Source organism: Cetorhinus maximus, chromosome 20 (assembly GCF_964194155.1).
Source record: "Cetorhinus maximus chromosome 20, sCetMax3.hap1.1, whole genome shotgun sequence".
Lineage (NCBI taxonomy): Eukaryota > Metazoa > Chordata > Chondrichthyes > Lamniformes > Cetorhinidae > Cetorhinus > Cetorhinus maximus.
In genome coordinates this window covers 57,086,188-57,112,551 of record NC_135898.1, presented here as the reverse complement: position 1 = coordinate 57,112,551, position 26,364 = coordinate 57,086,188, and the positions used below count along the sequence as shown (strand labels likewise).

At 42.4% G+C, this 26,364-nt stretch overlaps 2 long non-coding RNA genes across 2 annotated transcripts in view; both read right to left on the bottom strand.

The window, feature by feature from the left end:
• Nucleotides 1-12,044, bottom strand: part of LOC144694392 (uncharacterized) — a 133,498-nt gene extending 121,454 nt beyond the window's left edge. The window contains exon 1 of the long non-coding RNA XR_013579741.1: nt 11,756-12,044. This is a non-coding gene — a long non-coding RNA (uncharacterized LOC144694392). The remainder of the gene's footprint in view (nt 1-11,755) is intronic.
• LOC144694402 (uncharacterized) overlaps nt 1-26,364 on the bottom strand; it is a 1,120,079-nt gene that overhangs the window by 344,264 nt on the left and 749,451 nt on the right. The gene's annotated exons all lie outside the window — the stretch shown is intronic.

Genomic DNA, 26,364 nt, shown 5'->3' with positions numbered 1-26,364 from the left:
TGCCTGGCCTGCTCACTACTTCCAGAATTTTCTGCTTATATTTTAGGTATCTAGCATCTGTATTATTTTGTCTTTGCCATCATTCCACTAGTCTTTTCTATTTTTTTTTGTACCTGTGCATGAGCTTTTAGTGGTTTGTGTAGATAAATCAACTTGCTCCATGTTTCTACCTATTGTCTGTCTGGATACCATATGTTGCTAGATTTAATTCATTCCATCACAGTTTTGCGTACTCATTTAGCCTGTTTATGTCACTTGGTAACTTTTGCTCCCATTTACAATACTAACTGTGCCTAACTTAGTGCCATTTGTAAAATTAGATATAGAACTTTCTATTCCTTCAAGGTCATTACTATAAATGGTGAAAAGATGGGGCCCTGCTACGGGTCCCTGCCAAACACCATTTATCACATTCTGCCAATTAGAGAATGCTTCTTTTATCCCCACTCTCTATTCCTACCTTCAAACCAATTGCTAACCCATGTCACATCTCCAATTCCGTGTGCTTTCATTTTTTGCTAATAAGATCTTAACCAAAGATAGCCTGGAAGTCCTTACAAACAACATCCACAGGCACTCCCCTAAACAGCAAACTCTATTTACATGGCACCTTTACCATAATAAAACATCTCAAGGCACTTCACAGGAGTATTGTAAAGCAAAATTTGACATCAAGCCGCTTGAGGAGTTATTGGAGCAGATGACCAAAAGCTTAGTAATGGAGGCGGTTTTAAAGAGCATCTTAACAGAGGAAAATGAGGTGGACAGGTTTGGGGAGGGAATTCCTGAGTTTCAGCCTTGGCAGCTGAAGACACAGCCACCTATTGTGGAGCAGTTAAAATCAGGGATGCGCAAGAGGGTAGAATTAGAGCAGACAGAGGTCTTGGAGGGCTGTGGGGCTGGAGAAGATTACAGAGGTAGAGCAAGGTGAGATCATGGAGGCATTTGAGAACTAGGATGAGAATTTTAAGATTGAGGAGTTGTGTAACTGGAGCCAGTGTTGGGGTTGGTGCAAGGAAGGGCAGAGGCAGCAAAGTTTTCATGACTCCAAATCTGCAAAGGACACAGTGTGAGAAACCAGCCAGGAGTGGACTGAAATAATAAAATCCAGAGTTAACAAAGGCATAGATAAGGGTGTCAGCAGCAGATGAGCTGAGATTGGAACAGAGTTGGGTAATGTTGCAGAGGTGGAAATCAGTGGTCTTAGTGATGGCAAAAATAAGAGGTTGGAGGCTCACCTTGGCTATCCACCATGCGAATGGCCACTTCAGAATTCAATTGTATTAAACAAAATCTACCCTTCACAAATCTCTTTGATCAACTCACACTTGTCTAGGTGTTCAGTCACCCTGTCTCTGATAAGAGATGTCAGTAACTTCTACACCACTGGCAGCAGGTCCATGGTTGCCTGGTGTCTCCACAGCTGTCCTCCAAAAGAAAAAGTACATGCATCTGTATTATTCTTAGCTCTTATTAATTATGGTGACTGGGAGAGGAGGTATTGACTTGTGGAAACAAGCAGTTCTACAAATAACAAGAAAAGATTTCCTTAAGGAAATCAATACACCTTCTTGAAGTGATCGTTTGAGACCGCAAAATGTTTAAACACAGAGTAAAATGAATAGATCATGACGCCCTGTGTGAGAAGCAAAGAAAGGACAATGAATAAACGACTTTAAAAATTTAACAAAAATAAACTCCTGTTACAAAAAAGATTCTTTCAAATTATGCTGAGGTGATATTGTAAAATTTGCAAATGATGCACATTGATAAGTTAAAAATCGTACTACCCAATAATACTCACTTGGTGAAACTTGAGGTTATATACGTCAAAAACATAATGACATGCTAATTAAACCTAACTTGTTGATTTATATTTCATAGCCTGCCTTTTTAACTCAAATTCTGTAAATTACAATACCATTTTAAGGTAAAGTTCAGCCCCAATATTCAGATTCTGATACAACATTCATGCCAGTTCAGAATTCCTAAGAACACAATAATCGAAAAAGGAATGAAACCGGACAGACCACCTGGTATCGACCTAGGCACTGGAAAAGACAATGACAATCTCAGCCCTATCGACCCAGCAAATTCCTCCTTACCAACATCTGGGGGCTAGTGCCAAAATTGGGAGAGCTGTCTCACAGACTATTCAAGCAATAGTCTGACAGTCATCCTCACAGAATCACCTTACAGATAATGTCCCAGATGCCACCATCACCATCTCTGGTGTCCTGTCCCACCAGCAGTGGTATACAGTCAGAAGGGAGTTGCCCTGGGAGTCCTCAACATCGACTCTGGACCCCATGAATTCTCATGGCATCAGGTCAAACATGGGCAAGGAAATCTCTTGCTCATTACCACATACCATCCTCCCTCAGCTGATGAATCGTGCTCTTCCATGTTGACCACCACTTGGAGGAAGCACTGAGGGTGGCAAGGGCACGGAATATACTCTGCGTGTGGGACTTGAATGCCCATCACCAAGAGTGGCTCGGTAACACCATGACTGGCCGAGTCCTAAAGGACATAGCTGCTAGCCTGGGCCTGCGGCAGGTGGTGAGGGAACCAACAAGAGGGAAAACCATACTTGACCTCATCCTCACCAACCTCCCTGCCGCAGATACATCTATCCAGGACAGTATCATTAAGAGTGACCACTGCACATTGTGGAGACAAAGTCCCACCTTCACATTGAGGATACCCTCCATCATGTTGTGCAGCACTAGCACCGTGCTAAGTGGGATAGATGTCAAACAGATCTAGCAACTCAAAACTGGGCATCAGCAGCAGAATTGTACTCAAACACAACCTGTAACTTCATGGCCCAGCATGTCCCCCCATTCTACCATTACCATCAAGTCAGGGGATCAACCCTGGCTCAATGAAGGAGTGCAGGAGGGCATGCCAGGATCAGCAGCAGGCATACTTAAAAATGAGGCGTCAACCCGGTGAAGCTATAACACAGGTCTACGTGCGTGCCAAACAGCATAAGCAGCAAGTGATAGACAGAGCTAAGTGATCCCGCAACCAACAGATCAGATCTAAGCTCTGCAGTCCTGCCACATCCAGTCGTGAATGGTGGCGGACAATTAAACAATTCACTGGAGGAGGAGGCTCCACAAATAATGATGGGGGAGCCCAGCACATCAATGCAAAAGATAAGGCTGAAGCATTTGCTACAATATTCTGCCAGAAGTGCCGAGTGGGTGATCCATCTTGGCCTCTTCCGGAGGATCCCAGCATCACAGATGCCAGTCTTCAGCCAATTCGATTCACTCCATGTGACATCAAGAAATGGCTGAAGGCACTAGATAGTGCAAAGGCTATGGGCCCTGACAATATTCTGGCAACAGAACTGAAGACTTGTGCTCCAGAACTTGTCGCGCCCCTAGCCAAGCTGTTCCAGTACAGCTACAACACTAGCATCTACCCAGCAATGAGGAAAATTGCCCAGGTATGTCCTGTACACAAAATGCAGGACAAATCCAACCTGGCCAATTTCCGCCCCATCAGTCTACTCTCCATCATCGGTAAAGTAATGGAAGGGGTCATCAACAGTGCTATCAAGCGGCACTTGCTCTGCAATAACCTGCTCAGAGACGCCCAGTTCGGGTTCTGCCAGGGCCACTTAGCTCCTGACCTCATTACAGCCTTGGTTCAAACATGGACAAATGAGCTGAACTCCCAAGGTGAGGTGAGAGTGACTGCCCTTGACATCAAGGCCACATTTGACCAAGTGTGGCATAAAGGAGCCCTAGCAAAACTGGAGTCAATAGGAATCAGGGGGAAAACTCTCTGCTAGTTGGAGTCATTCCTAGCACTAAGGAAGACGGTTATGGTTGTTAGAGGTCAGTCAGCTCAGCTCCATGACATCACTGCAGGAGTACCTCAGGGTAGTGTCCTCAGCCAAACCATCTTCAGTTGCTTCATCAACGATCTTCCTTCCATCATAAGGTCAGAAGTGGGGATGCTCGCTGATGATTGCAATGTTCAGCAGCATTTGGAACTCCTCAGATACTGAAGCAGTGCATGTCAAAATGCTGCAAGACCTGGACAATATCCAGGCTTGAGCTGATTAATGGCAAGTAACATTCACACCACACAAGCGGCAGGCAATGACCATCTCCAATCAGAGAGAATCTAACCATCACTCCTTGATGTTTAATGGCATTACCATCTGAATCCCCCACTATCAACATCCTGGGGATTACCATTGACCAGAAACTGAACTGGACCAGCCAAATCAATACTGTAGCTACAAGAGCCGGTCAGAGGCTAGGGATTGTGTGACAATTAACTCACCTCCTGACTCCCCAAAGCCTGTCCACCATCTACAAGGCGCAAGTCAGGAGTGTGATGGAATACTCTCCACTTGTGGGAGCTGCACTCATCCAGCCAACACTCAAGAAGCTTGACGCCATCCAGGACAAAGCAGCCTGTGTGATTGGCACCACATTCACAAACATTCACCCCCTCCATCACCGACGCACAGTAGCAGCAGTGTGTACCATCTACAAGATGCATTGCAGGAATTCACCAAGGCTCCTTCAACAGTACCTTCCAAACCTATGACCACTACCATCTAGAAGGACAAGGGCAGCAGGTAGATGGGAACACCACAATCTGCAAATTCCCCTCCAAGTCACTCACCATCCTGACCTGGAAATATATCGCCGTTCCTTCTCTGTTGCTGGGTCAAAATCCTGGAACTCCTTTCCTAACAGCACTGTGGGTGTACCTACACCACATGGACTACAGTGGTTCAAGAAGGCAATTCAACACCACCTTCTCAAGGGCAACTAGGGATGGGCAATAAATGCTGGCCCAGTCAGCGAAGCCCACATCCCATGAATGAATAACATTTTTAAAAATCTAACAGATGTGACAGGGTTGATCAACACACCGCTCCTGTACATCAATGCAACTCCAACCTTGCCTTATAGCTGAATCATGCTAGCAATATAAAGCATTGTTAGTCACCCACATCCCTTAGACCTTTCGCACAGAAAAATAGCACTCCTCTACAACAGGTGCAATAGTTTTGTCTAAATAAACATGCATCGTATTATTTTAATCACATTGGTAATCCATATTATTTATAGTTTTAAGGTGCAATAAACATGCATTTTTAGAACATCCGTTTAAAATGACTGCATTGTATTACAAAGTCTCAGCACAGGAGATATAAATATATAGGTCCAAACAAACTTAAAAGCAGATATCTCAAAACAACTACAAGATCAAGAAACTAAAATATTGCATAAATATTACTTTTGGTAGATTTTCCCTTACAACACACAGTAAGCTTAAATGTTTGAATTTGGGCAGTAGGCTCAATAGAAAGTTACAAATTTCTCTGATGCTTGCTTTGTGGAGAGAAGGGAGGGTTGCCCAGAAAAAATACAGGCATTTCCCCCCAAGTGAGTTTATAATGTCTGGGTTACTGTGGTTAATGGCAATTTTCAGATCAGATTTTGGACAAAGAAACGTCTTCAGTTATTTAAAGCTATAATGCCCGGTGTGATATATTACAGTGGACCAACCACTTGACATAAATGCACAACTCAGAGCAAGGCTGGCCTAGCACATCTGCTTGATGTTGTAAAGTTCACTAGACTTGACCTTTTATCCTCTAACCATTCAAAATTGCTAAAAGATGACTGAAGAATAAAACAAAGCTTTTTTTCTACAAGCAATTTACAGCATTTTGTAAGCTTTAAACAAATTACTTCAACTAAATGCAATTTAGGAAGTTATGCTATAATCAAATTAACTGAATTAAAATTCCTACTAGCTTCAAATTGAACAACTTGTCAATTCAAATGACTAGATATTGATGTTTCAACTAGAAAGTGACCAGTCCCCTTTTAGGTCAAGGACTCTCTGGTAAGCTATCTTGTTAATTTTGCCAATGCCAATATGTTAACAAAGTGCAAAGTTATACAAAAACGAGCAATTTAATCATGGGGGAGTGTGGGGAAGGTGAAAGAGAGAGACAAGGCCAAAACGAATTGGCACATTCTGCCAGACAAATAGAATAATAGGTAATGGTTTCGGAAATATCCATGATCCAGAACAATATGCGGGGTAAAATTGTATACAGGCTACAGGTGGAGGTTTTTAATAAAATAAGCTGTCTTAGAATTTTGGTTTCAAATATGTCGAAATTAGATTTGATCAACTATCAAAACAAACAAATTAAAACAAGCTTGATGAGTATTAGAGGAGTCCAAAGTACATAAATGCTCAGAAATTAGAACTGCATCCATACCTGATGTGGATAATGTGCACACATTGGTGTTGCTTGTGAGGTAAACAACAAATGGTTCTGATAAACTGCTGGAACTATTCAGATCCCTTTTTCACAGACACTAGAGCTGCTATCTGTTCTATGTTACTAAAAACGATCAGGAATGTCACTGGTACAACTCAGTCAACTGTGTTTGCAGCAATAGCCCAAGCATTATGCCTCCCATTTTCTGATAACTTGCACAATTCTGATGGTTTCATTTATACAAACATTCTAAATTTATTTCCTGCAAAAAAGAATGAAAAGAAAGGATGCCCAAATGCATACCACCGGATCCCAAAATATCTATACCCATGTGCATAAATAAACTGTTGTCACCAACCTAATTACTACAAAACATCATAACAGGGCATTCGTTGGAAACAACCAAGCCTACGTGATATGTGTGGGCTTCCTCCATGTCCTCTCATTTGGAAATGATCAGGGAACTCCCAAAAGTAATGTAGAGCATCCCTTTCAATTAGTGCACTCCACATGGCTCAATGAAGTGACAGGATGAGTTTTATTTTTCAATGTTCTATTTCACAAGTTTTTAATTCCAGTAGGCAAAATAAACAAAAATATGCCAAACAAATCCACCTTTATTCTGCCATTAACACCTACTCTGCTCAAGCTGTGTTCCATGACATCTTTGTCATTTTATCTCCCCCGCTCTCTAACCTATCCCTGACCTTCTCTTTTGCGCCAGCACCCACCTCCCCTCCCCCTTTTTCAACAGCATAAAACCTATCACATTTCTTCCTCTCCTCAGTTCAAAGAGTCATATTGGACTTGAAACGTTAACTCTGTTTCTCGCCACAGATGCTGCCAGACCTGCTGAGGTTTTCCATCACTTTCTGTTTTTAAGTCACCACAGTCACTCATGTAATTCCCAGCAGCTTGATATCAAATAACACTTACAAATATCTTACACCAAATACCTGCTGAGTTTTGCAAGTGGGGAGATAATCTATTTTTTAACAAAAGTTAGTAAGTGTTAATTTAGTTTCCCCAAAATAATATCTGAATTATATAACTGAAAACTGTTACCCTTTTCTAATTCCTGTTTATTCTAATAGAACAGCAATTAATAAAAGGCTTGCATTTATACAGCACATTTCATAACATCAGGACACCCCAAAGCATTTTACAGGCAATTAGGGACTTGTGAAGTATAGTCACTAATGTATGCACCCGCCAATTGCTAGGTCCCAAACAAGATGAGATAACAATCATATAATCAATTTTCAAATAGCACTGGTTGAGTAGGGACACAAGGGTATTAGGACACAAATAGAGTTGCTTGGCTAGGACACAAGGGATAATTCACCCACTATTCTTTGAAGTGCTATGGGACCTTTTCCATATGAAAGACAGCATCTCTGATATTGCGGCACTCCCTCAGTACTGCACTATCAGCCAAGAATACGTGCTCATGGCTCTGGGCTGAGACGTGAATCCACAACCTTGACTCAGAGGCTAGGGTGCTGCGGCTGACAGCTGCACTGCTGCTGATGGTTAGAAACAAATTTTAACATCAACATTTATGTAAAGCTGACATTTAATAAGCAAAATTAATTCAGTCTGATAGTTTGAATTATTTGCAAACGTAATCTTCCATGCAATTAGTATGTACTCATCCCTCAGTATTACTGCAATAACAGTGAAACAAAATCTATAAATTATTTCAAGTCCCCAGAAACATGGAGCCTGAATTGTTGGCACATTCCTCCTGAAGGCACATTGCAGTCAAGAAGCACAGTTACTTCATAAACTATGCATGAGAACATGCACTCTCATAAAATGTTTGAGATTGTACACCTACATTTTCAATGGCCTCTTAGAATCTATGAATGCACAGCTATATGTAAAGTAGCTTCATAAAATACATTCTTGCAAACCCAGTAAGTAAAAAAGTTTAATAAAAAAAGCAACAGGAGGCCTAGATGACAATACTCAGCAAGTTTCATATAGGATGGCAAAACTCCATAGTTTCAGATGATACTTTGATGATATGTTCTACCTATTCATTCACAAGTGTAACTCTTTTGCATGATTGAATTGATGGCAGTACACCACAAACAGACTAAACACTACTTATTCCACAGGAGATTAATACTAAGTCCAAAGGCATTTTCCAACCAATTTCACATAGAATAGAATCATAGAATGGTTACAGCACGGAGGGAGGCCATTCAGCCTATGCAAGAGCAATGTAGCTGGTCCCATACCCCCACCCTTTATCTAGTAGCCCTGTATTTTGTTCCCCTTCAGGTGATGATCCAATTCCCTTTTGAAAGCCATGACTGAATATGCCTCCACCATCCATTCAAGCAATGCAACCTAGATCATGACCACTTGCTGTGGGAAAATACTTTTCTTCATGTCACCTTTGGTTCTTTTGCCAATCATTTTAAATCTGTGTTCTCTAGTTCGCAACCCTTTCGCTAATGGGAACAGTTTCTCCCCACCTGCTCTGACTAGACCTTATGATTTTAAGCAGCTCTATCAAATCTCCTCTCAACCTTCTCTGCTCTAAGGAGAACAATACCAGCCTCTCCCATTTATCCATGTAACTGAAGTTCCTCATCCCTGGAACCATTCTCATAAATCTTTTCTGCACCCTGTCTAAAGCCTTCACATCTTTCCTATCGTGTGGTGCCTGGAATTGGTCAGAGTACTCCAGTTGAGGTTGAACCAGTGCTTAACATAGATTTGTTCTAATTTTCTTGTTTTTGTACCCTATGCCTCTACTTATATACAGATGAGTGTTAGATGATAACACAAAGAATGAATTATTGATTTTAATTTTACTGCAGTGAATTATCACACTGGTAGACTGTTATTTCCATGCCTATCAGTAAAACTGCATGTTTGCCACATTTTATTTTGTTTCTGTGCAGTTACATTCTACGACTGGTATGAATGTGGATAGTTTTTTTTTTAAATGTCCATATCAAAAGCTCACTGTCAAGACACATTTTAATTAAAAGAGGATATGATTTTAAAAAACCCTATTACATGATAGAGAAGAAACATGAATTTGAAGGTAGGTGTGTGTATGTGGGCATGTTACAGTCCAAACCAAGGAATTCAATGATCAGAGACAAAACAAAACATAATAGCTAGAAACAAGGCAGCAGCCTGTTTTCAATAAACAGAGGCTACTCCAAGCTAGTCCCTGAGATATATTTCATATTCCATTAGAGAGCTGGTCTCAATGAGTTGGGAAGGTCAAGTCAGGTCACAAGCATAGAATAGTTTTCACATCCCACTGGTGATTCTAATTATTATGTCCATGCCAGCTTTATTTAAAAAAATACAATTTCAATAGGTTCCTTTTACATAGAGACGAGTTTCCATGGTGGCAGAACAGTGGTGCAGCAAGCTACGCATACACATACATATAATATAATGGTGTGTAATACCATCCAAACAGCCCTGACAGAGGGCTGTGCCATTCGTCTGACATCAAAGAACCCACATGTTGCCATATTGAATGGATGTTGTTAAATACCTTCTGATGTTTACTTACCCGGCATTTTTTTTATGCATATATATTTTCTGGACAGAGACATATGGTGTACAAGAGACCAACACCCTGAAGTGTTAATGCTCACTGCAGTCTGCAGATTTCACCAAGGCAAGGAGGGTTCAAAACAAACTCAATGCCTATAAGTCTCCACTACCCACTCATCACATACAATTCGACCGTCTTCAAGACCTTTGATATGCATACCTACCATCTCCAAAAGCAATGCAAAATTCACGCTTTCACCCTTAGCACCGTAAAAGCTGGAACGTGCTTTAAACACTTCAATCCCTCAGCTCTCCATCGGAGTTTCCGGAGACCTGTGCCCTCTAACGTCAGATACAGAAAATGTAATGTGCTAAAATGTTATGTGAATTTAAACATAACAGACGGGCTTTTCTTCTACAGCGATTTAGGCTTTGCTCATGCCAATCTTTCCTGCCCAAATCTGGTTACACAAAGCACTGCGTATTTGCAAATGGCCAAAACATACTTAGAGGGAAAACAAAAATCTCCTCTGAATCAATGCATACAATTGGCATTGAAACTCCACGCATGTTCCGCGAATGATCATATTAAAATACTGCGCTTTCATACAGGATTTAATATCCCGGTTTATCCCACAGGAGCAAATCATACTGTAACGGAAATAATCGGACCTTAGTTAACACCCATAGCTCCACACCGGTAACACAAATGTAACCTCTGGGGGGGGGCAACATAAATATGCATATGTATCTTTGTATTACAATCAAATCCAGTGGCCACTATACAGTGAATTAGATTTCACTGCAGGAATTGCCAAAAGGTTCGTATTGTTTTTAAATCTATTTTTTGCATCCATTTGAGACACAAAACCCTCACTTAGAAAAATAAAACAAGAGTAGTTAAGATAGCCCCTATGTGACGTGCATCACCAGGCGAACGTGATGTACAGATAGTAATGCAACGAAAGCTTCTTTCCCCTAGCTGTCTCAGACGTATTGCAGCTCATTAAAAGGGGTGGATTTGCATTAAAAAATAAAATGCAAATGGAGAAATACGTTGGAAATCAGTCGCATGAAGGCTATACCAATGGCCCATCTCCTCTCAATGCACACTAACCTTTAATATAAGATGGTTAACCCGCGCTTGTATGCGGCTGAGAGATGCCAAGTGTGAAGCAAATCGCTCATCTACTGTAACCCTCTTGGATCTCGCAGGCAAAATACAGTCAATTAGCACCCTTCAAGCTACCCAGCAAATCGATAATCTGCACACGTAAGTATCTGATATATAATCTGGATTTGTTGGGCAGGCTCTATACATGAATACATATGCATTTCTACACATAAGCACATTATATATAAAAATACAGACGCGGGGAAAGAATATCATTTCAGACAGATCTAGTATCACTGGTTGGATAAAATATGTCAGGGTCCTCCTTTGCATTGAATCCGTGTTGCTGCACAATCCGAAAGAAAGATTCTTACACTGAGAAATCAGTACGTGATGTCAATGCACAACATTTCAATTTAAATAACAGCACATCTCCACCCTCCTCGCCCGCCACCCCCCAAAAATAAAGGTCAAAATGGAGTGAGAGGGTGAAAATGTAGAGCACGGATGTGTGATTTCACCAAAACCTGCCATTGCTGTAAATGCCAGCCCTTCTGCTGTTCGCACTCAATTAATTAACTCCAGAACTCGCGCAGTAAAACATTTACATCTCACCAGGAAATCCCTCAGCCTTTCTCAACAAGTCATGAAAAAAGTGTTTCTGGTTTTCCCACCACCCCTTTTTTTTTTATTGCAAAATTAATTTATTTGCTTATTTCCCCCCCTATTGCAATCCCTCCCCCCCCCATGCCTTTCTCTTCCTCCACCACCAAATGTGAGAAGAGCCCCAGCGCATCGCTTCTCTCCTTTTTGTGTGTGTGTGTTACCTTCTCTGGCTTTTAACAAGACCGTGTTGGCGACTATATTCTCCAGCTCCATTGACTTGCAGAGATATGCGGCTCAGGAAATGCTCTCCTTTCCCCCTGCTTGCTGTCAGCCTGCTTGTCTCTGTCTCTAAGACTGCCGGCTGAGCCGCCCGCCTTCCCTTCGCGTGTCCCCGCTGTGTCGGATACAACCAGGGCACCGGGACATCACACACACACACATAGACTGGAAGCAACTGGCCGCCGAGCTCGCCCAACCCCCCCCCCTCTCTGATGTTCTCAGTTCCTCCTCGGGGGGGGGGGGGAGTACCCTCCCGGCCTGCAGGGAGCGCATGCGCCACCCCGCACATTATCGCCCCCTCCACTGCGCAGCCGCCGCCTCCGCCGGCATTGTGGGAGTTGTAGTCCTTTCTCTGGACCACTTCACAAACCCTCATCAATACAGTGCTTCCAGTATTGGGGGTGGAGGGTAAGATCTCTGATCATCAAAGGTAGTACCAACATACTTATAAGCCCAAATGTAAGCCACTTAACACTCCCAAAAAGCGGCTGGTTTTCAGCTAGCTAGATGTCAAGGTCCACAACTATGCCTTGTTCTAACACGTTTTATACCCTCATAGGCAAGATTGGTTGTGTTCATTCGAAATTATTTTTCTTTCCGTGTATTCAAACTGTGCAGGGCAATTTGATGCAATACAAAGGCATCCAAAAGAAATTTAGGGACCAGCAAAGGTAAAATCTCACACCACTTCAACTTCATTTACACAGCCTGCATTGTAACAGCAACAAGCCCACGTAAAGTCAAAGTTAAAGCATTTAGGTTGTTTGGAAACATTTTTAACCTCATCTTTTTCATCTTTTTTTCATTTAGAAGAGAACCAACAGGCTAGTCAATTTTCAGCTGTTTACATTTAATTGGTATTCAGATGCTGGTAGCTGAAGTTCTGCACATTCATGCTTGTTCAAACATGTAGAACTTTCCCAGTGAAAGAGCGATACAATCAAACTTGGGTCTGCTTTCTCTTCATTATGCCATTCACACACCCTGAACTCATTCCCCTTCGGATGGGACTTCTCATCAGTATGAGGCTCCGAAACCTCCCTCAGGACCCTTTTTCTCACAATAGGAGTAATTTCTCAGAAATTCCCTCCCAAGTCATTCCGCTTTGCTTGGAGGGATTTCCTGTATGGGCTGCACCTGCACACTTTCCATTTCCTTGCCCTCCTTCTGGGTAGTCCAGCACACAATCTAGCCATCTAATGGAGGTGAAGGCCCCAATGGAGAACTGTGTGTGTGTAAATCCTGCCCTGCAGCATTTGGATCTGGGATGGAGAATGTTGCATGAGCGAACTGTACAATTTGTTTTAAAGTTATTTTACAGACTTCCAGCCTGCCTGTAATTTTGAGGCCTCAACAAGACTGTGATCCATATTTTTGGTAATTGTGAGAGGATGCAGTCTAGCTTCCACTATTTGAAGGGCTACACATCAACTTCTGGCTTCACTCATCCATGTTCCTGATCTTTGGCCACCTGGTGCAAAGATGCAGGGGGAATCCCTGCCTCTTCGCACCAGGGGAATCTTGTCATGAGGCTTGTTCCTGGGCCTGGTCAAGGTGGCCATCTACTGGTTCAGACTGGTTGCAGCCCTTGGGGAGGTCATACTGGCTGCTTGCTTCTCTAATCCAAGCCTGGGTGGCCCTGGAGGAGGAACATGTGGTACTGGTATGCTTGAGGCCTTCCACAACCAGTGGGCATCACGGGAACTGGAACGTCTAGCGGACACTGGTAATAATATTATGTAAGATTATAAGTTTCCTTTTTTTATGGCTAAGCTCTTTATTAGTTGCGTTCCTTTAAAAGGAGGAACTTTTGTTTCATTTAGGTTTAGTTGTCATAGCCACCTGCATTTCCATCACTCATAAATAAATCATCAGCCTACATTCTTGTAATCTGAAATCCAGCAATGAGCTCATCCTGTTTAAAGCTCTTGTGCAGGGATGGAATTGGAAACAGGTTAACATGCCCCACCATTCAGAGTCACAGGTATAAGACATACTGAATGTTTTTGATTCATTTGTGCCCCTAAACAAGTCTTTGCTTCTTACTCCCCTTAAAATTTGTGGTTGCATTTCTTGCTTTGCATCAGTTTGCAACCATTTTGGGATTGCATTATTTTTAGAAAGCTTAGGTACAACTTTGCAGGAGCAATGTCCAGGACTTTTTTTTCCAGTTTCATTAATGGTGACCATGAAACCATTTTGTAAAAACCCATCTGGTTCACTAATGCCCTTTAGGGAAGGAAATCTGCTGGCCTTACCTGGCCTGGCCTATGCATGACTCCAGACTCAAAACAATGAGGTTGACTCTTATCTGCCCTCTGAAGTGTTGTGGCACGCCACTAATTGCAAGGGCAACTAGGGATGGGCAACAAATGCTGGATTTGCCAGTGAAGCCCACATCCCATGAACAAATATAAAGAAGTTTTCACCCTGATTGACCTCAGTTTTGCTAGGGCCCCTTTATGCCACACTTGGTCAAATACTGCCTTGATTGAAGTTCAGCTCTTTTGTCCATGTTTGGACCAAGGCTGTAATGAGGTCAGGTGCTGAGTGGCCCTGGCATAACCCAAACTGATCAGTGAGAAGGTTCTTGGCAAGTGCCACTTTATAGCACTGTCAACAACACCATTCATCACTTTGCTGATGATTGAGAATAGACTGTTGGGGCAGTAATTGGCCAGGTTGGGTTTGTCCTGCTTTTTGTGAGTAGCTTTTCAATGGTGGGATTGAACCCTTGTCCCAGAACATTAACCTGGGCCTCCGGATTACCAGTCCAGTGACATTACCACTGTACCACCATCTCCTCTTGGTTCTCCACTGGTTAGAGTCATACCTACCACAAATAATGATGTTTGTGACTGTTGGAGGTCAATCAGCTCAGTCTCAGGACAGACCTAAGCAATTTTCCACATTGCTGGATAGATGTCAGTATTGTAGCTGTACTGGAACAGCTTGGCTAGGGGCACAGCTGACTCTGAATAACAGTTCAGTGCTACTGTCAGGGCCCATAGTCTTTACAGTGCCCAGTGCCTTCAGCCATTTCTTGATTTCACATGGAATGAATTGAATTGGCTGAAGACTGGCATCTGTGATATTGGGAACTCATGAAGAGGCTGAGATGGATCCTCCACTCGGCACCTCTAGCTGAAGATGGTTGCAAGTGCTCCAATGTTGTCTTTTGCACCGATGTTCTGGGCTCCCAAATCATTGAAGATGGGTATATTGTGGAGCATCCTCCTCTGGTTAGTTGTTTAATTGTCCACCAGCATTCAAGACTGGATGTGGCAGGACTGCAGAATTTTGATCTGAACCATTGGCCATGAGATCGCTTAGCTCTGTCTATCGCATGCTGCTTCCACTGTTTGGCATGTATGTAATCCTGTGTTGTATCTTTAGCAGGTTAGCATCTCATTTTTAGATATGCCTGGTGCAGTTCCTGGCATGCCCTCCTGCACTCTTTATTGAACCAGGGTTGATCCCTCGGCTTGATGGTAATGGTAGAGTGGAAGATATGCCAGGCCATGAGGTGATGTGTGGCTGATTGTGGTTGAATACAATTCTGCTGCTACTGATGACCCATAGCACCTCATGGATGCCCAGTTTTGATTTGCTAGATTTGTTTGAAATCTATCCCATTAAGCATATGCTACACAACACAATGGAGGGTATGCTTAGTGTGAAGATGGGATTTTGTCTTCACAAGGACTGTGCGGTGGTCACTCCTACCTATATTGTCATGGACAGGTGTATCTGCAACAGGTAGACTGCTGAGGACGAGGTCTAGTATGTTTTCCCTCTTGCTGTCCTGTCAGCACCTGCTGCAGGCCCAGTCTGGTAGATATGTCCTTCAAGACTTGGCTAGCTAGGTCAGGAGTATTACCATCCAACCACCCCTCGTGATGGAAATGAATGTCCCACCCAGAATACATTCTGTGCCCTTACCACCTTCAGTGCTTCTTTCAATTGATATTCAACATGGAGAATTATTTATTCATCAGCTCGGGGGCAGAGGCAAGGCGGCAGGCAGTAAGGTAATCCGCAAGAGGTTTCCTTGCCTATGCTTGCCCTAATGCTATGAGATTTCATGGAGTTCGGAGTCAATGTTGAGGACTCCCAGGGCAACTCCCTCCCAACTGTATACCATGGTGCCACCACCTCTGGTTGGTGTGTCCCACATACCCAGGGATGATGATGGTGGTGTCTGGAACATATGATTTAGTGAGTACAACTGTGTTCGGCTGTTGCTTGACTAATTAATGGGACATCTCTCTCCATTTCGGCACTAGCCAATGTTATCAAGGGGGACATTGCAGAGTCGACAAAGCTGGGCATGTTATTGTTGTTTCCAGTGCCAAGGTCAATGCGGGATGTTCTGTCCGCTTTCATTCCTTTTTGACTTTCCTGTAGCAGTGGTTTGGTGCAACTGAGTGGCTTGCTAGGTTGTATTTAAGAGTCGACCACATTGCTGTGGGTCTGAGTCATATCTAGGCCAGACCAGGTAAGAACATTAGTGAACCCGATGGGTTTTTAAACAACAGTCAACAAGACTAGCTTTTCATTTCAAATTTATTAATTAACTGAATTTAAGTTCCAGTGGGATTTGAATCCCTATTCCCAGAGAATTCACCTGAATCTCTGGATTTCTAGTTGAGTGACATTACTACTATGCCACCCTCTCCCCTTGCTAGTTTATCAGTCTAAGCATGAACAACAACTTACACAATGTGCATTCAAGTTACTGTACAGTTAACTACTTCTAATTACTTGCTTCCAATGATAGTTAATACTGGATTTTTAACACTCACCAGGCACCATTGAAGAAATGCTCAGTTTCAGAGCAGCAAATGCACACAACAGTTACCCCCTCCCACTGATACAAAGTGATAAAGAACCATATATGTTCCTGGTGTATTTATTGGGGGAAAGAAAGCTAAATAATTTTAAAGAAATAACTATGACTTTATATGGTTTTATTAGTAACAGTTGAAGCATCATGATAACAGTTCTACTGATTAAAAAGTGATGCTAGGAAAAGTTGCTAATTGCATCTAAAATTAGGATAAAATCTGTACATGCATGTAAAATCATTCAACAGAGAAACATGGAATTCAGTGGTCATTGAAAGAAATTTTGTCAGCAGTGTTTTAGAAAATGAAAATCTTCCAAGGCCACTTAAACTTACAGTATTTAAACTAATGTTTAGTTAAACATATGATGGGGGTTGAATAGCCCAGCTGGCTAAAGTGTGATACAGAATTATGCCAATGGTGCAGGTTTATTCCCTGTACTGGCTGTCTGAGGCCAGTACAATCCCTGTACTGAGGCCTACCTCCTCTCTATGCCCCACCTTTGTGGAGTGGTGCCCCTCAAGCTATATATGACCAATCACCTCTCTCTAATGGAGAGGGTGCTTATGGTCCATTGAGGACTATAGCTAAATTACTAGTCAAACCTAATAGTAATTGTGAAAAAAAAAACAGTACTGGAACAATTTTACAAGTATATTGTTCAGTCATTCACAGCAATACATATTGAATCAAACATTGGAAGTTAAGTTGAGCAATAATGCAGATCAAAGCATCCAACAGAGCAGATTAGGGAAGTGTTCATAAGATACTGTTTCTTTCTTCCTTTCACTTCCAGAAAGTCTGAACTCAGCTCAGACAGATGCTGCAATCTCAATTTTTTTCATCTGGAAGCATTCTTTGCGAAATAATGTTGAGTTGTGGACCCATATGAGTCTAAAATGGTACTAAACTGACAATTTAGAAGGTCATAAAGTTGGCCATAAAGAGAAATTGGAGGAAAAAATCTCACTGCATAAAAGGAGTACCCTGCTGAGGGTGGGACTAAGGCACATTATTGGGCAGAGTGGAGGAGCTTTCATACAGTAATTGGTTGCAATATACTTGACTTGGGAATGCTTGAGGCTGAGATGAGAATGCTTGAGGCTGAGATGGGATTGACTGAAATAGGAAGCAATTCTGTTTCCAAAACCAACATCACTCATCGAATTACGAAGAAGTCATGAAATAATTATTTAAAGGAATAAGACTTGTTATGTTAGGTTTCAGTTATTAGTGATAAAAATAAAAATGAATGCTAGAAATGTGAAATAAAAGCAGAAACTGTCTGAAATATACAAAAGTTCATCAGCAGATTTCTGACAGAGGATCTCCAACTGAAACATTAATTAGACTTTTCTCTTACAGGTACCAATCAACCTATTGCCTAGTTTGATGATTTTTTATTCTTAACTTTGGTTGTTAGGCAACATGAGTTCGCAAATACAGAATAACCACAAGTATGACTGGTGTGGTATTACTGACACCTTGTGGGGTCACTGGACACTTAATGTGTCAGATCAGCTCTGTTCCATGAGGAAGAGATTTGGTGCATTAGCTTAGTTCCATGAAGAATGAAAGAAAGACCTACATTTAACTAGTGCCTTATATGACCTTAGGAATTTCCAAAACACTTTACATTTGCAGTGTATGAAGGCGGTCATCTCCACAAACCTGTTACTTAAGAAATAAAATGGTGAGAAAAATACCAATGAATTTTGGCTGTAGGATTTCACATATTGAAACAGGCAAGAGAGGACAACAGTTTTAAGCATTTAACTACTTAAACCATGCACATATAATCTACACAGTTGTTCATTGGATCGGTATGTGGTTGTTGCTGGAATTATTTTGTCATTCTACTACACATATCTCAGCCGCCTCACATTGGTTCCAAAATTGACAATTATTCACTTTCATCTGTGTGCCAAGTATTGCTCAGTGGGTACAAATCTTGCCCCCACATTAGAAGGTTGTGGGTTCAAGTCCCACTGCTCTGACGTAACTACAGAATCTTAGGTGACATTCCAGTGCTATATTAAGGGAGTATTGTACTATCCTTTGGATGCGATACTAAACTGAGATGTCCCTGTTCTCTGAGGTGGATGTAAAGGATTCCATGATACCTTTTTGAAGAAGAGCAGTGGAGTTATTTGTCCCTCAAACAACATCACTAAAACAAATTTATCTGGCCATTATTGCATTGGTACATGTGGGAGCTTGCTGTGCATAAGTTGGCTGCTGTGTTATATGCATTACAACAGTAACTACACTTCAAAAGTATTTCATTGTCCGTAAAGTGCTTTGGGACATCCTGGGGAGAATTTTCTCCCCATTGGGGTGGTTGTGTGGGAGCGGGCGCGCACGCAGCTGATTGCCGCCCGCGATCGGCTGGGCACCGCCATTTTACGTGGGTAGGCCAATTAAGACCCGCCCAGCGTGATGTGCACCCAGAAGTGCTGAGCGCTCCCTATGTGGGCAGGGGGGTGGGGTTGCCTGAGTCAGGGCCTGCGTAGAGTGCAGAAATCTCCCTGAGCACAGATCTGTCTCAGGGAGATTAGTTTAAGTTTAAAAAATTTTAATAAAGGAAAATAAAAACTTTTAGGACATGTCCCCTCATGTGAAACTGTCTATGAATTTATTAAAAATTCTTTTAAACCTTTAACCTTTAAAAAGCTTCATGAAACCTCATCCCGCCCAACGTGAGGTTCCATGAAAAATGCGAAGGCCGCCTGGGCTCTTCGCTTGCCCGCCAACCTTAAGGTTGGACGGGCAGCTCAGTTTATTGATTTAATTGACAGTTAACTGGCCTTAATAGGCCTTTGACAGTTCGGTGAGTACACAGCGAACTGAAAATCTGAATGATGCGCGGGACACATGCCCGAAGTCACTGCATGTAATTTTATGCCGAGCCGAAGATTCTGCCCCCTGAGAACTTGAAAGGTGCTATATAAATGCAACTATTCCTTTGCTTCTTGAATACTACTTTTATACACTTATGTTCCTTGCCATCTCCCTTGTTCTCACTGTTACTCATCTGCTTCCACTTCCTACCTTATTACTTTCCATTTCAATTTTACTTTAGTGGAATCACTGATGTAAACAGAGGAACCTGCCATCAAAGCACAAACCATCCTTCCTGGCCAACTATCCCTCTCTCACACAAAATAGAGCCACAGAAAATAACAGCTAATTTATTTTTGGTTCTCATCAAGGTGAGGGAAGTTAATGATGGGAATGGAACTTTTATTATTCTGAGCACTGAGTGTCAATGTCAAGCTAGATGTTGTGTCACACATTTAGATGTAGAATAAAGTTCCCTCTACATTGACCCAAATAATGTCTTAAATCCAACCCCAGAAGAGTTGCACCACTATGGTACTTATATCTCCCACACTAGGTATCTGTGGCTTTTTTGACTGGACTGTCGAATTGGTGCTTATTACTCCCAAATTGGACAACTTTGTTTTGTGGGCTCGCACCCATGAGGAATTGGGTCAAGGCTGCCCAAATTAATTCCACTTCGGATCATTATAGCCAGCAGGCAGAGGTGACTGCCATCTATTAACCTAGGGTGAACTTTAATCTAGGTCTCAGAGAAAGTTGGGTTTCAAGACAGCCTAACTGGACCTTTGCAACCCTCAGTATATCAGAATAAAATTTAACTCAATGAAGCACTTTCATAATCCAGAGTCAAATTAAGAATTCCAGAGACATTAGATACCAAAAGCATCTAGGGTCCCTTTGCACCCACCGTACAAACACTCTTCCCCATCCATTAAAACATAAACATATGATAAAATGCAATAATAAATGAATGAGTAAGCCCTGAAATGTTTATACACTGCATTAATAATAATCTACCCTTGCAATGCTATCAAGGGAGTTAAAGTTTGTGGCACAGGAAATTCTAATTAATTACAACACAATATATTGTGGAATCATATCCATAGCCAATAGCTTCAATTATTGAATGATTTAGCTAACGCTAATTTCATTGACACATAGGACTTAGGAGCAGGAGTAGGCCATTCAGCTCTTCAATAAGATCATGGCTGATTTGATTGTCATCTCAATTCCACTTTCTTGCCTGCCTCCCAGAGCCCTTGACTCCCTTGTCTATCAAAAATTAATCTAACCCAGTTTAGTTAAATTAGTTAAACTCAATTTCCCTTTCACAAAACCTGATCCCATTATGATATTCTAAGCATCTGGCTATAACCTCCTTAATAATGGATTCTAGAAACTTCCATATGACAGTTGTTAGGCTAACTGGCTTATAGTTTCCTGCTTTCTGTCTCCCTTCTTTTTTGAATAAAAGTGTTACATTTGCTATTTTCCAATCCACTGGGACTTTTCCAGAATCTAAGGTATTTTGGAAGGATGCCTCTACTATCTCTGCAGCCACTTCTTCTAGAATGCAGATCACCAGGTCCTGGAGACTTGTCAACTTTTAGGTCTAATAGTTTTCCCAGCACCTTTCCCTGGTGATGGTGATTGCTTTAAGTTCTTCCCTCCCCTTCACCTCTTGATAGTCAAATATCCTTGGTAAGTTTTCTAAGTCTTCTACAGTGAAGACAAACACAAAATACCTGTTCAATGGTTCTGCCATTTCAATTGTTTCCCATTATTAATTCCTCAGACTCACTCTCTAGTGGACCAAGACTCGCTTTAGTTACTCTTATTCTTTTTAAATACCTGTCAAAACTCCTACTATCTGTTTTTATATTTCTAGCTAGCTTTCTCTCATACTCTAATTTCTCTCTCTCTATTTTTTATAGTCTTTCTTTGCTGGTTCTTAATATCTGTCCAATCTTCTGACCTGCCACTATTGTGTAGTTCTTACAATCTGATACTATCCTTAACTTCCTTATTAAGCCACGGATGATCCATCCTTCTCAAAGAGCCTTTCTTTCTTGCTGGGATAAATCTTTGCTGAGAGTTATTAGCTATCTCCTTAAAAATCTACCACTGCACCTCAACAACCTTTTAATCTAGTTTTCCCATTCACTTAAGCCAACCTTGCCTTCATATCTTTATAATTACATTTATTTAGGTTTAAAACATTCCAAAATGTCAAATACTCTTCAATATTCAGGTCCCAGTCTTGGTCAACCAAAGCCGGAGTTTTCTGGTCCCTCCCACCAGTGGGATCTTCCAGTCCCGCCAAAGTCAATGGACTTTTGAATTGCTCACCGCATCTGCCATGGCAGAACCCGCCGCACCAGGGCCGGAAAATCCCGGCCCATGTCTTTATAATGGATATCAGGTCATGCATATTTATTTCGGCCTATCGCAACGCTTCATCTATTTTGCTACGAATGCTGCGCGCGTTCAGATACAGAGGCCGGAATTTTCTGTTCCTGTTGGCGTCAGTCGTCATGGCAGGCAAGAGCGGACCATATGGCGAGGCCAAAAATAGTTTTACGCTGTTGCGAAAGCAGTTTGCGATCGTCCACTCTACCTGTCAAAAGCTGCACATGCTGGACGTCGGGAACGTCATTTTAATATGTTTGCATCTAATTATGAGCCCTTATTGCCAGAATCATCCCCCACACTGGATCATCCAGGTACGACAGCGTGGTTGCACGCTGACATGTTTCACACCTGTACATAAGCAACGTGCACCTGGTGAGCTGCACGTCATTCGGGTCTTCGAGGTTTGTTTGCCTACCTTGCTTCGGGCAGCACTCGCAGTCATCAGCGCCAGGCTTCGTAGGCAGTACCACATCACAGGCAGGTCTCTACCGACCAGACCAGCTGTAAGGTGGGGTGGCTTTTTAACGGCTGTAGGGCTAGGGCTTTCTTGGGGAAAGAGGAGAAGTGGCCTCAAGCAAGGGAAGATACTGCAGGGCAAGGGCTGTACTGGGGAAGGAGGGTATCCCAGGGTGTGTGTGGGGGCACATGTTGATCTGTGCAAGTGGCCTCACGGTGGCAAGGGCTGAGAGGCAGTCTCCAGGGGAGATGAGGCCAGGTGGAGATATGAAAGTGTGTGTGAGTGAATGGTGATGTCCCTTGAGCTGGCAGTGAGTGAGATGTGTGATGGGCTTGTGAGTGTGTGAGTTTAGAGTGATGAGATGGTTGTCTTACCCTGGTGGCACAGATGAAATCATTCATCCTCTTTCTGCACTAGATGGGTGACGTCTCTCCTGCAGCATTGGCACTGAGCACCTCTGCCACTTACTCCCAAGACAGAGTGGTGAGCTTGATGGGCCTCCTGCGGCCAGAGTGAGGTTAGAGGACATTGCGGCGGGCCTCCACAGTGTCCAGAAGGCATCTCAGGGATGCATCACTGAATCAGGGGGCTGCATCATCTTGGCTTTTGGTGCCATGTCTTCACTGGTGCCCTCCTGGGCTACAAGCATTGAGAAGTGTGTGCGCAGCTGCAGTTTAAATATGGTGCCCTGAGAAAGCGACGAGGTAACGGCATGGCGGGCATATCGGAGGCTGCCTGCCAGCGAGATGCGTGTTTCCTGTGGCTGCATAATTAATGAGGCGGGAATGGGACAATATGGCGCGAAATGCCACCATTGCAGCCGGCGGGTAAAACGTCGTTTTTCCGCCCGCTACTGCTCTTAGTACAAATCCGGGATGATTCTGCCTACAGTCTTTAACTCTGTCTTTCTACAATGTTTGCAATTTCTGGCCTTATCTGCTGGTGCATTCTTAAATGTGTGTGCTGTATGTAAATGGGCTAATCTTAATGGCATGTTCTTCAGTAATGATGAGACTTTCTTGTAATTACCCATGTAATTGCTAACTCTTACATAGATGAACTGTTAATTCAGGGATTAGAAGCAAAGATTTAAACAATAAATGCCAAAGTATGGATTAAGAAATTAGTCTTGGAAGAGTGAACATTTCTCACATCTTTCAAAAATTCATTGGTCATGTGACTTCTGCAAAAACGCCTATTTCAAAATATTAATTACTACTGTATAAAATAAGACAAGATGTATAAAACTACACATTTTTCTTCGTATATTTCTTTTAGCGGTTTACTCAACCTCAAATATTGGTACCAAAATGCTACTGTAATCATTAAATGATTATTGTGCATACTTATAAAAACTAAACATGTGTAAATTTGTGGGAACACAGAAATATGAGTGGACCATTACTGTGACTGTTTACTGGGGTGAATGTGGTGTGGACTGGAACTTCTATCGGCTGCATGGATGGATCTCTGTCCTGTCTCATATCTTATAGGAAGTAGGCTCCAGGGCTTCCCACCCCAGGGAGGGAGGAAGACGGATATTGCTGTGGCAAGTTGATAAGTTGCAACTCTAAATTATTTTTTTCAAAGAGCTCATTTTGAATTTGACAGTTTCCCAATGAGAATCAATAGCAATGTAATTAATTACTACAGGAAACTGGGTTCTGAAATAACAGAGATCCCATTTTTGACAGGGTCAGGTATTGACATACTTGCACCATGCATAAGTGCACAACAACAGGGGCAAAGGAGATAGAACTGACGGGAATTCCAGTGAATGATGCCATTTTGCCAAACCCAGCCCTTTCTGATGGAATCTTGCAATGATGCAGAAAGAGGGTGTCAACCTGGCTTAACTAAACCCCCAAATGGGCATATTCTGTGATTTCACTAGACAACACCCCACCCCATGGTCAAGGAAATTCAGACTTTAATGTTTTGTAAAACTAAATTGAAGAATCAAAGCTACAATAATAATATGCTTAATAATCTGAGTGGAAGTCTTTAAAGGCCAAGAATGCCAATTTGCATGCACACCTTAACGTATAATCTATGTTACAGGATAAATATTATTCCACTGCCTTAAATATTTCTGGAATGTTTTGTAAATAAATGCTCTAATAACATCTAATGGCAACATACCAAATTTTCCTTTCTGAAGTACCAAAACTGTTTGACAATCTTACACTGTTTTGGAAGGGTCTTAACTACTAAGCCCTCTAACACACCACCCTTTAGTTTTTCCCTCCCTTCCGACTGGTCATTTGGTGCTGTCCAACTTTCCATTATGGAAAAGTAAGCAGGTTGGTCTTCTTTCAGGCCTTTACCTGTGGTGGTCTCAAGATGATCACAGCAGGATTACAAAAATAACCTGAGGATGCTTTCTCTCTCATCTGGAGAGCCTCTGGCTCCTACTTGTGTCTCCCAACAACCCAGCTGATTCAGGCCAATCAAATTTCCAACCAATGGACAAACTGTTTCAGAGGCACAAGTACTCTGGCAGTGTCCAAAATAAATTCTTGCTCTTATTGGTTCGGTGAGATTTGTCACAAATATTTTACACACGAGTTTTCATAACTATCTAAATTTACCAATTCCTGCATTTCAAAAGATTCTGGGACATCTTGTATCTCTGTTGGCCAGCGAGGGGCATGAAAGCTGCTCTCTGCCATCGACTGATTCACTAGTTGTACAAATGATGGAGGGCAGGAGAACCAAACAGGAAAGGAATGATTAGAATAACAGAACATTAAAAAGTAGATGTGAAATGCATTCATGGGCTTTGAGGGATTGGTAAGCATAAAAACTAAAAAACCAAGATTGCATGAGTAGGAGGTGCAGGTTAATAGAATTGGAAACAAAGATCTAAATGATTAGAAAGGGAACAGCAAAATACTGAAGATGCTGTAAACCTGGAATAAAAACAGAAAATGCTCCAAGTACTCAGCAGGTCAGGCAGAATCTTTGGAGAGAATAGCTAGAGTTAATGGACCTGATTTTAACAGTGTGCAAGTGATGGGTTAAAATTGGGCCCAATGTTTCCGGTTTATGATCTTCTGTCAGAAGTGGAAAAGATTAGAGATGTAACAGATTTTAAGCAAGTAACCTCCCCTCCCCCCCTTTTCTCTGACTCTGTACTTGCTTCAAATCTGTTACATTTCTAACTTTTCCCGGGCCAGGATTTCCTTGTTGGCAAGCAGGGGGCGGGGCCCGCTCACCAAAGTGTAAAATGACACAGGATGATGTCGGGCGGAACTCCCGACGTCACCCCGCCTCATTTCAATTTTTAGGTCGGCGGGGGCTCAGCCGAATCAGCTGTGTGCCCTCCAATCTGTCAATGGCCAATTGAGGCCATTGACAAAGTCGTTAAAGTAATTAATGGACCTGCCCATCCAACCTTAAGATTGGCGGGGAGGCCAGGAACCCTGGCGGGCTTAAGAAAAAGCATGAAACCTCATCCATGGGCAGGATGAGGTTTCATGTAGGTTTTAACATTTTTAATAAAAGTGTCAATGAAAGTTTTGGATGTGTCCCAGCTCATGTGACAGTGTCACATGAGGGGGCATGTCAGGGAAATTTATCTGTTCTGTTTTGAAAATTTTTTCACACAGCAGCTGGTCTCCCTGCGGCAGCACTTAGCCTCAGGGAGATGAGTGCGCTCTTTCATGCGCATACGCATAGCGCTTCCTTGAGGACGTCACGCTGGGTGGGCCTTAATTGGCCCATCCACATAAAATGGCGGTGCGCCAATTGGGAGCGCCGATCGGAGGCGAGCCTCCACGCGCCCGCTCCTAAACATCCCTCCAAATGGGGGGAAAATTCTGCCCCCAGTTCTGATGAAAAGTCATCGACCTGAAATGTTAACTTTGTTTCTCTTGGCACAGAGTCTACACTTCCAGCATTTTCTGTCTATGAAATAGGGCTACAAGCTGGCATTTTATTCCTGCCCCCTGGGAGCCGGCTGGCATGGGATAGGTGGGGGAGGTGGGGG